The 12,369-nt window shown below is 44.0% G+C and overlaps 1 protein-coding gene across 1 annotated transcript in view; it reads left to right on the forward strand.

Moving 5' to 3' along the window:
- Positions 1-12,369, forward strand: part of ACAN (aggrecan) — a 234,340-nt gene that overhangs the window by 148,658 nt on the left and 73,313 nt on the right. The gene's annotated exons all lie outside the window — the stretch shown is intronic.

Genomic DNA, 12,369 nt, shown 5'->3' on the forward strand with positions numbered 1-12,369 from the left:
GAACAGGAATTTAAGCAGAAGCGAAACACATTGAAAGAAGAGGCGAGACAAATGTGATAGTTTGGTTCATGTTTGTCTCGGGAGGATAGCTCAGCAGAAACGTGCTCACCTTGGAAGCAAGATGACACGAAGCAACACAGGTTCGATCCCCGGGTCCGCGCTTAGAAACCTCTGGGTATTAAGCGGATTATAAATAACCTATCATGGTGATTCAGCCAAGTGTAGACTGTAGACCCGAAAAGCAGAACATTCCAGAATGTAAATAGCAAGGTGTCTGTGCTCAAGCGAATCCCTTAAAGTAAGCACACTTTTCTTGGTCAGGAAATGGGTTCAATTTCAATGACCATGGTATGCAAGTTACTCCTTATAGGTAGCACTAGTCAATCAACTCTGGGTGTGGCCTCATTTGGTCTGGTTGGATTATTTTAAACAGAGTCTATTTAAATAAATTGAAAAAAGGCAGTTTTAATGTATTTATTTATGTATTTATGATTTCATTTATAAAGTGCAAAGTAACCCGTAGGCATCTTGGTGTTGTTACAACCATCACATCAAACGTCCTTTTCTGCCTCCACACTTTTAAATCTAAATGTGGAAATGGAGGTATTGAAGCATGTGGTCTACTCTGATGTTATTCTTGCCCATCTAGCAAAGACTGAGAAAAAGGGCCTCGTCTTGCTTAATGATGCAGATCATGGCTAGTAGATTGTCTGTGTACACCAGAACCACCGTTTGCAGTACAACTCAGAAAAAGTACCTGGTGCAGAAATATAACTATTCAGTCAATATACAAATGCTTATTTTGCTAATATGAATTGTTGTGATCCTAGGGAATTCACATAAGAAGCCCTTATCCCAATGCAAAAGTGCACATATAGATAAACAGGTTTATTTCGGAGGCATCCACTCATAAAACGTTAATTGTCGCAGGAGGAAACTAGACGACGCGGAGCACGACAGCTTCGATCCCCGGGTCCACACTTAGAAACCTCTGGGTATTAAGCGTGTTATAAATAACCAATTAGAATTAAAATATATAAGACCACGTTTGGTATACAAACAAAAAAGTCAACATAATAAAATATCAGAATACAAAATAAAATTCATAAGAATGCAATCTAAAAATAAAACAGTACCTTACTGCAATTTTTAATAAAACATCAGTTCGTGGTTACAGAGTCGGGTCCTGTACAGAATGAGGTCACTGAATTCTAAGAGTTACATTAATGGAGGCAAACCTCTTCCATAAATGACCTGCAGCCAGAGCAAATCCATACAAATTCGTTTTGAGAGCTGGACAGATTTCAGTAAATTGGACTGAGAGTCTTCATTGGGATTCAATAAGCAAATATTTAAATCTGCATCTTCCATTTCTTAATCTAGCCTGAAGGCTGGCCCTCCAGTGTCTGGAATTTCTCGACTGGAAAATGGCAGATCAGTTTCTTTGTAGATATAGCCCTATTTTGAGAAGAAAAGACATTGCCCTGGCTTGTACAGAGGCATTAACCCAAGAACTGCTTGGAGGTCTTGGGATAATTTATAAACAATGCAGGTTGGATATCAGCCAATCATCTAGTAAGCGGTATGCATGCACTAAATGGTGCCAGGTATGATCTGCACCTAGTGTATTAGCAGAATATAAGTAAAGACCATTGCATTTTTTATTTGATAAAATTACATGTAAAAGATAGCATTTTTTGTAACGTTAAAACGTTACATGGAGCTGTCCAGTGCTGAAATTTCGGTACTGGCCAGCTCCGTGTAATGCTTTAATGTTTTTTTTTATATTGGGGGGATCTCCCTCCAACCCCCCAACCCACACCCCCCTTACCCTAACCCTAACCCAAACCCCAATCTAAGCTTAGCCATAACCCTAACACTAACCCAAACCCTAACCCTAATGTAAACCTTAATCTAACTCTAGCCCCAACCCTAACCCCTAACCCGAACCCTAACCCTAATGCAACCCTTAATCTAACCCTAGCTCCAACCCTAACATTAAACCCTAACCCAAACCCTAACCCGAATCTAACCCTTAATCTAACCCTAGCCCCAACCCTAACGACTAACCCTAATGTAAACCTTAATCTAACCCTAGCCCCAATCCAAACCCCTAACCCAAACCCTGACCCTAACCCTAATGTAACCCTTAATCTAACTCTAGCCCCAACCCTAACCCCTAACCCGAACCCTAACCCTAATGCAACCCTTAATCTAACCCTAGCTCCAACCCTAACATCAAACCCTAACCCAAACCCTAACCCGAATCTAACCCTTAATCTAACCCTAGCCCCAACCCTAACCCCTAACCCTAATGTAAACCTTAATCTAACTCTAGCCCCATCCCTAACCCCTAACCCGAACCCTAACCCTAATGCAACCCTTAATCTAACCCTAGCTCCAACCCTAACATCAAACCCTAACCCAAACCCTAACCCAAATCTAACCCTTAATCTAACCCTAGCCCCAACCCTAACCCCTAACCCTAATGTAAACCTTAATCTAACCCTAGCCCCAATCCAAACCCCTAACCCAAACCCTTACCCTAACCCTAATGTAAACCTTAATCTAACCCTATCCCCAATCCAAACCCCTAACCCAAACCCAAACCCTAACCCTAATGTAATCATTAATCTAACTCTAGCCCCAACCCTAACCCCTAACCCGAACCCTAACCCTAATGCAACCCTTAATCTAACATTAGCTCCAACCCTAACATCAAACCCTAACCCAAACCCTAACCCGAATCTAACCCTTAATCTAACCCTAGCCCCAACCCTAACCCCTAACCCTAATGTAAACCTTAATCTAACCCTAGCCCCAATCCAAACCCCTAACCCAAACCCTTACCCTAACCCTAATGTAAACCTTAATCTAACCCTAGCCCCAATCCAAACCCCTAACCCAAACCCAAACCCTAACCCTAATGTAATCCTTAATCTAACTCTAGCCCCAACCCTAACACCTAACCCGAACCCTAACCCTAATGCAACCCTTAATCTAACCCTAGCTCCAACCCTAACATCAAACCCTAACCCAAACCCTAACCCGAATCTAACCCTTAATCTAACCTTAGCCCCAACCCTAACCCCTAACCCTAATGTAAACCTTAATCTAACTCTAGCCCCAATCCAAACCCCTAACCCAAACCCTGACCCTAACCCTAATGTAACCCTTAATCTAACCCTAGACCCAACCCTAACCTCAAACCCTAATTCTAATCTAACCCTTATTCTAACCCTAGTCCGAACACTAACCCCTAACCCTAATCTAACCCACAGTTTTGTATTACTAATTTCGATGGATCCATCGAATTATATTCAACGAAATGGACATTCGATGTAATGGCATTTCGTTGCTTATAATTAGATGGTATGGTGTTAGATGCATTAGTATTCGATGGATTGACCAGATACCTAACAACGTAGCTGGGAAGAAACGCTGAGAGGAAAGGGATTCGTGGAGACCTATACTGTGTACTCTATGCGTCCATGGGCGAAGGGGGATGTCATTCTATGTACAAAGATGGATCCACACGCTGCATGGGCCCATGGTAACGATTTTAGGGATAGTGTGAGCTCATGAGAAGAAAGCAATATCAGTAAAGGTCTGGCCTGATCATGCATGTACTACTAGCCACTAGCGTAACACACTGACCCCAATATGTACGAGTATTGCATAGAGACCCGCGTTGTCCAAAAACACTGCAAAAGCGCCTTGATGCCCTTGGGTTTAGTGCGCTTTATAAATGCAAAATGTGAAAAATAAATGTGGAAATAAAGGTGATTCTTCATTGGCATCACTAACCTCCAATAATAATGATGGAAAATTGTCTCTTTGGCATTCGCGAAGGTCGTGTAAGAGTGCAGGTCACGAATAATCCACTAAAGACAGTAAAACTCCCCTTTGAATGGATAATGGAATCTGAATCAGGCTTACCAACTTGAGCTTCTGAAATTAACATATTTGGCAGCAAAATTGAGAGGCTAGAATGCCCTACCGCTTGAAAATTCCTGACAGCTTCTAATCATGGGGTGTGTTCCTCTTCCACTTCAAGTGTTGGGGAATCTCTTTAAATTCTTATTAGCAAGAGGGAGTGGGGGTCTTGTGAGGAATGACGTGGAACTCTGATTCACAGTCTACAATGCAGAATATTCTTTAGTAGCCAGGCAACACCAATAGTATAGAGGGAGCATGCAAGAAGAGCAGGCCCGACTGCTGAAAAGACGCTATGAGAATGTTTAGAGATTTGAACTTTGTAACACAGGAGTTATATTATGTGAGAACCAGTTTCGGGTTTATCCAGAATCGCAGCATGCATTCAAATGATAGACAAAGCAGCAGCTGTTTTAGAAAAAGCAGAATAAAGGGTATTTTCTTTGAAGATACTCGGATCGGGCCTCTTATGGCAAAATGGCCATCTTCTTTTGCAATCACAGAATCTACTTTCAAGGGATGTAATAAACCTTCCTCGAAATCCTGGGATTCTTAAATCTGATGAACAACTCTAGATCTCTTCAAAAGACGGAGGGTATAGCGGAGGACTGGGAAAATGAAGGGGACATCTGTAATTGGATTGGCTTGGTTCTGATGTGGCGACTACATTGTAAGAGTGAAGCCCATTCTCAATAACTCTGCTACCTGTTGCAGCGAGACAAACCTTGAAATTCAAAGGGGTTCTTCATGAAAGAGGGTGTGTCTACACATAACAAATAAATAAACCATCCTGTATTTTATAGCTACCACTGCAGAGACCATGGAGTCCGACCTCGGCCTGCAAGCAAAGGAAGAGATGCCATTGAAGGGCCAAAACAGGGGTGATCACTGCTCACCTCGTCTCCTTGCTTTTGTCAGCCTCTATAATGCTTCCGCCAGCTGGACCCTTCTTGACCGTGAATTCTTTCAGGTTTTTGAACACAAGGTCCCCACTCTTGCATTTCTAAAATGGTGGCTTAATAGTTAATTCAGAGGAGTCCCTCCCCCACACTATGCTGCTATTCTAAATTACCTCCATATAATTTCAAAGAGTTCGGAAGGTAGAGGCCCTGGTAGCGCTTTCGTTCACTGTGTTAGTCACATTAATATACTAGCAAGGCGTGTGTTGCTTACGATGGAATTAATACAAGTGGATGCGGTGTATTTAATCATTTTTCATTTCTTCACTTAATTCAAAGCATTCTATTATGAAGGTCGCATTTTATAAAGCAAAGCAGAATAATTCAATGTGTGTCTGTGTGTACGTGTGTGTATGTAGTTAGCCTTGATGCAATATGTAATTATATTGTAGTAATTAGCCTCAGTGTTTTTGTGTGTGGTAAGCATAGGGTAAATAGGGAGGCACCATTTTTAATCAAGAAAATAGCTCAATCAAAACAGGGACTGCAGGCAACTTGAAAAGCTCAAGTGCTGCCACCAATTAATCTGTAAAACCTGTGGAGGCCCATAAGTGATTTATACAAGAAATTAGGAAATGAAAAAAGCACATCTCACATTCTCGGTGCATAAAAGAAAGCCCTCCTGGCGGGGGGTGAAGGGGGATGGGGGAATCGAAGCATATTATAGGCACACACGGTCTCCCAGAGCCATGGCCAGGCACAGTGAACGCGTACACTGCCTGCTTCCCACATTACAAGACAGCACTCCTGATCATTTCCACCAGGAAGGAAGCATGCACGGGAGGGAGTGGGGGGGGCACATGGCCAGGTGCAGGTGAGCAGGCAAGAGTTATCAATTTAGGAGTTCATTTCATTTCAAAAAGAGGACAATCAAATCGTCCACTGACACCCCCATGTAAAAAGAAAGCCAGAGATGCCTGCTGCCCTCAAGCACAAGATGGCCCATGTTATGCTTTTTCTTTTTTGATCATTTCGTCTGCAGTCAAAATTGCTCTGGAGGCGCCCGCTGCACGGCGGGCACGAACTGCTGGCTCACACGCTCGTCGTAAACAGGGGAAGGCTTGGGGACGTGCTTGCAGCTGGAACCCGGAAATAAGTAGTGTTCAGACGGATCAGCAGAATGAAAGGGCGCACCTGGCTGTGGAGCACGGCGGAAAGGCAGGCCCCTTTGTGATAAGCTGCAAGTCGAGGTTGGCCATCCATACTGTGCCAGAGTGATTAAACGCGAATCTGAACTCACAGTTATCGCATTCAGCTTATCGGCGTCGATGCTAGCCTAATGTGGCAAACACTGCATACCAAGAACCACTACAGCTGGAGGTCTGCAGTGGTGGCTCACTCGACTATGACACACGTGGCCCCTCACCATTGACATTGCTGGCTATGTGGAAACAGAAAAATTGATATGAGGCCGGGAAGCCCAAGGAAACACACCAACACAGGTTACAAAGAACATACAAAGCGCTTTATTCAAAGATACAACAATTACCAAAAGTCAATTGACAAACGGATAGCTATTCGGCCCTCAGAGTAACAGAACGAACTATCAACGGTAGTTCGCCGTGTTAGTGTGAGAGACCGTACATTGGGATACTCAGGTTTTTATACTTTTTATCCAGCTCTGGCCAACCCCCTCGCGGGTTAACCATTCTCAGAACCAGGCCTAGGGTTCTTTGCCAGGTCAATCCCATAATGTATGCATTTGGTCAGTTCCGCTGATACAGTTGTTCATTTACACATAGGTTAGGGATAGGACAAGGTCTCAGTTCGCGACCCCAACAAGTGGCCTGCAGGCATATTATTTATTCATGTGTGCGGAGGTCACAACGGCCAGAATCCCACTCGAAATGTCATTCGGCCTCCATTTTGTTGTTCAGGATGACTTCCACACTACGAGAGAACCTAAAATGGCGGCTAAATCCAAGATGGCGATTTACACAATACATTAAGGTCAAGACCTTGCCGCGGAATCTATTTACACAATGTTTTTAGACAACTTGGCGTAGGCCAACATACATTCAAACAATGCGATAGGAGGTATAATATTATTTCGATTTCCACAGACCCTCCTTTTGGCCTATGCCAAGTGCTAAACATCATCCCTAATACTTTCGAAAATAACCCCATGTATTATCATCCATAGATTCCGCATCATTGTCTGTAATGTCTATAGCCATAAGGTCATTCATAAGAACCTCTTGTAACATGAATTCTTTAGATGCTGTATCTGGGGTATATATTTTATGCCCTATTGCGCTCACTGCTTGAGCACAACACCCCCCTATCATTCCACACATACTTGGGAGGCATTGAAAACAGCAACAAAGGAATAACAGAATCCCTAAAATAACCAGAATAACGGAAAGCACCTTCCAACCCCAAGATCGCAAAGAATCCCAGAACCAAGTACTAAGATTCAAGTCTCCTACAGGGATATGGACTTCAGAACTGAGAGTATGCAAGTTCTGAATTGCTTTAAAAATTGTTGGTGAGGAGTCTGGTACGAAAACACAACAAGCGGACCCCACTAATATGCATACTCCACCCCGTTCTGCCAAGATGACATCTAATGCCATCCGATTTTGAAGTGCTACCAATCTTATTGCCTTTTGCTCTAAGGTCATATTGTAGAGTATGTCAGTGGTCCGGTTGATCGTTCTCTCCAGTACCCTTGCTAATCCCCTAATGTTCTCTGAATTTGCTATTTGTCCCCAAAAGGGCACAACCGATTTAGCTATGTCTCCCAATACTTGCCCAGGGGTATCTCCGTTGTTGTCTCGCCGGGGGCGAGCCTTAGAAATCTCTAATGTACTTGCTACAAATACCCCGGGTAACAATATTCCTAAATAACAGGTTCCCTGCCAATCCTTGGGCAACCAGGGAAATGCTAAACTACCACAAACAAAATAAACAGGTCCCCCTACATACAGAGGCCTGTTTTCCCCAGTCAAATTTACAATGTTTTCACAAGCTTCAAAATCTCCCATTGGCCTAGTGCCATTTCTCTGTACACAGAAGGGAACCGAGTCAGGTCTATGATTTATAGAATAAGAAGGAGGTACAGCGTCCTTATTGCCTATCGGAGCCATTTTAAAGGAAATCAGAGTTTGAAAAGGAAGAGATAGTTTGTCAGATGGCCTAATAGAAGCGACGTTAGGTTTACTTCTATTTGCGAAAAGCGAGCATCCCAGTCGAGTCAATTCACGTTTCTCGAAATCATTCAGATTAGTTCCATCAAAGTTCCCTGAGATGCTATCATTCCATCGGCCAAAGAATAGTGCTCTAAGAGAGGCATAGCAAGCAGTCGTTAAAGGTAGAGGATGTATATACCATCCCAGTCCCTTGTTCCCATGTTGCGGTAAATGAGAACAAATCCAACAATTACTCTTATTAAAAATGGCATGAGTAGCATTCATTACTATCATCAGAGTGTTATTATGATACTTTTGTCTATGTTGGGAGTCTCTAGGGGACAGAGTGTGAAGGTGTACAGAGGGAGTCAAAACAGTTGGTACGATCTCGGTCGGTAATAAAGGTTTCAAAGGATAGATTTCTTCGAAATACCAAAGTCCTACAGCAGCAGTTGCAAAAATAACAATAATCATTATCAACACACAACAGTACGTTTTCGGGGCCCAGGCACATTGTTCATTGTTCGATTTGGTCACCCCCTTATCTAAAAGTCCAGTGCGGGGAGCAGCGGTGAAGGTGGCAGGCATCGTAGTTTCTCAATGGATGGCCCCAATGTTCGTTGCTGGCGACACTACGGTCGTGTGACTTCTTAGTCCTTCCCAACCCTAGCCAGCAGAATCCCTTTTTTGTTCAACAAAACTTTATAACAAGACAATTTTCCAATCACTTCCTTTTTTCCAGAGGCACGAGACTCGTGCTGTAGTTCTATTTCCTTGGTCGAAGGTTGTACCTGATGGTACCCAAAATTGTCTGGTCCAGAAGCAAAGTATCGTCACTTCCTGAGGGAAGCGACGTGTCGGTGGCGACGGAAGTCGCAGAGCTCAAAACAGTGTTTTCCGGAAGTGATTTTTCAAGAGACTGCGGAGACGAAATGGACTGTTCCCCAAGCTCCTCAGGCTCAGAGAACTTCTCCGAAGCACTTACAGCGCTGTTTGCTACTCCAAGATCAAAGACTGTAGCGTCAGGGAGGGGTTCTGCATCTTCTGTAGCGTGTGGAGTCGGGTGAGGAAGTTTCTTGACGTGCGTCGCGTGGATCCAGTTCTTCTTTCCAGCCACCCGCACTGCTGTCCTGGTGACCAATAACACCTGATGGGGTCCCCGCCAGCGAGGCGCGAGACAGGAAGACCTCTCGTAGGCCTTCACGAGGACCCAACTTCCAGGCTGTATATCGTGTCCTGGGCCCGTGAACCGTATTGGTAAAGCAGAATATACCTGGTGATAAATGAAATACAGGTTTTTAGTTAACTGGTTACAGTAGTCTACAAGCAATACATTTTCCACCTCCCTCAGGGCTTTAGGTTTCGGGAGACCCCAAATGTTAGCAGGTCTCCCCATTACTACTTCAAATGGAGAAAGCCCAGTTCTAGTCTGAGGTGTGGTACGCATAGCTAATAACACAATAGGCAAAGCATCTGGCCATTTTAGTTTGGTATCAGCACATGTTTTTGCAAGTTTATTCTTTAGAATACCATTGTGTCTTTCCACCAACCCAGCGCTTTGAGGATGTCTAGCTGAATGAAATCGTTTCTCAATACATAGGGCTGCACATATTTGCAAAATTACTGCTGCGATAAAGTGAGGACCATTATCCGACCAAATTATCCTCGGGAGCCCAAATCGAGGAAAGAATTCTTTTACCATAATCTTTGCAGTGGTCATGGCGGTAGCATCTTTGACGGGGAAAGCCTCGACCCATTTACTGAAGGCACAAATAATTACAAGAACATATTTTAGATTATTACATCGTTCCATCTCAATAAAATCAAAGTGGATGACCTCAAAGGGGACAGAAGGGGGCCCAAAGCTTCCCCTTGGAGTCGCTGTCCCCTTACCCACATTGTGCTGTAGGCAGATCATACAGTTCTGGACGTGCCTCTTTGCAGTTTGCAGAATTTTGTCATTTACCCAAACCTGTTCTAACATTCTCGTGATCTGCTGGGCACACACATGCGTAGGACAGTGTGCCATCGTAACCATTGCCAATACATAAGAATCAGGAAGCAACCATTTCCCTTCGGATGTATCCACCCAACACCCTTCGTCATCCAGTTTCCCCATTCCCTCAACCCACCTTTTAGATTCTTCTATTGTGGCATCAGTTTGAATATCTCGCACAGACCCAATACCTTCATCCATTATGCAAGCATCTCTCATTTCCCTCGAGGCATACATGTCCGTGCTAAGGTCTGTGGCCGTTTGTCTGGCTATCAAATCCGCAAAAGTGTTCCCTTTGCCCACATCATCTATGACCTTGCGATGTGCTGCACATTTCATGATCGCTAACTGTTTAGGGAGTGAGAGTGCCGAAAGTAATTGCACTATCAAGGGGCCATGCTGAATCTTGGTCCCATGTGAGGTCAGGAACCCTCTTTCCGACCAAAGCTTTCCGAAGTTGTGAGCCACCCCAAATGCGTACTGGCTATCAGTATATATATTGACTCTTCGCCCTTGGGAAAGTTCACAAGTTCGGGTCAACGCTATAATCTCCTCTGCCTGCGCGGAGTTATGCGAAATTCTCTTAGTTTCGACAACTTTGCTCAAGGTAGTAACTGCATAAGCAGCTGTAGATGTACCATTCGAAAGTTTGAAGCAGGAGCCATCGCAAAACAGCTCCCCTTCCGCATTCTCCAAAGGAGTATCTATGAGATCTATCCTGCCCTTCGTCTCTTGTTCAGTGGTATACAGGCAGTCATGTAATTCTTCGTCACCGCAAACAGTGTTTTGCGGGAAAGGTAAGAGTTCAGCCGGATTAAGAACACAACACCTCTTAATTTGAATATGAGGGGCAAACAGAATTAGTTCATACCTTGTTAACCGTGCTGAGGTGAGGTGTTGCGTTTGAGTTTTGTTCAATAGAATATCAACAGAGTGAGGTACCATCAAAATTAAATCATGGCCTAGGACCATTACCTCACTCTGTCTTACAGACGCGGCAGCAGCAGCGACAGCGCGCAAACATCTTGGCAAAGCGCATGCGACAGGATCAAGGGCGGAGGAGTAGTAGCCGCACGGCCTATTCTTCCCTCCGTGTTCCTGTGTTAGCACAGCCAAAGCACATCCATCACATTCATGCACAAACAACACAAAGGCCTTGTCATAATTTGGAGTACCCAGAACCGGTGCCGAACATAGCGCGGTTTTGAGAAGCTCAAATGATCGTTGATGTTCCGATTCCCATGGCAGTGGCAGAGAAATGCCCTTCTTCGTCAAAGCCAACATCGGTTTTATCACTAGTGCGAAATTCGGGATCCACAACCTACAGTAGGAAGCCATACCTATCAGGGCTCTGACTTCCTTCTGTGTATTTGGAACAGACATGCCAGAAATGTGTTTTATTCTTTCAGGTGTCAATCTTCTCCCCTCCTTTGACAGGAGGTAGCCTAGATAGGCAACCTCCTGACAACAATATTGAAATTTTTTAGGCGAAGCTTTGTGACCATTTTTAGCTAGGTGAACGAGCAACAGAACAGTGCCTTCTTTACAGGCACTCTCAGAGTCTGCAGCCAAAAGCAAATCGTCAACATATTGAAGCAGCGTGCAAGTAGGTGGCAATTCAAGGGTGTCGAGCTGCTCTTTCAAGGCTCTACTATAAATACTAGGACTTTCAGTATACCCTTGAGGTGCCCTTGTAAATGTAAATGAGCGTCCCCCCAAGGTGAACGCAAACAGATATCTGCTTTCTTTATGTATAGAGATACTAAAGAAGGCGTTTTTCAGATCCATAAACGCTGAAGTGCGTAGCCGTAGCAGGGATCATTGTTAATATCGTCGTCACATCAGGCACAATTGGAAATTGTGGGGCAACCACTCGGTTAATAGCACGAAGATCAATTATAAACTGGTATGGAATTGCATTGTCGCCTTTCTTATATACGGGTAGGATCGGACTGTTACACAAACTACCTGTAATCTCCTCGATCACCCCACGATGTACAAAATCGGAGACAATGCATTTCAAAGCACGCTCGCCTCCGACTGATATTTTATACTGCGGAATGCGTGGCAGTTTCACCCCATGTTTCAGAACTATTTTAACGGGCTCAATCTGTAACACTCCAACATCATTGTCGTCCACCGCCCACAAACATTCCGGGACAATGCTAAACTCGGGAGGTAAAGGTCGAATCAGAAACTGAGAATTAGGAAGTTGCTGTGGCGAAACCGTCAGCTGTACTCCATCCGAAGAACAATGAATTACTGCGTTCAATTTCTTTAACAAATTCAACCCCAGCAAATTCTCTCCACAGTTCGAAGTGAGAAGAAAAGGACAATGATCCGTAAA

This window comes from Ambystoma mexicanum, chromosome 11 (assembly GCF_040938575.1).
Source record: "Ambystoma mexicanum isolate Mex_15411 chromosome 11, UKY_AmexF1_1, whole genome shotgun sequence".
Taxonomy (NCBI): Eukaryota; Metazoa; Chordata; class Amphibia; order Caudata; family Ambystomatidae; genus Ambystoma; species Ambystoma mexicanum.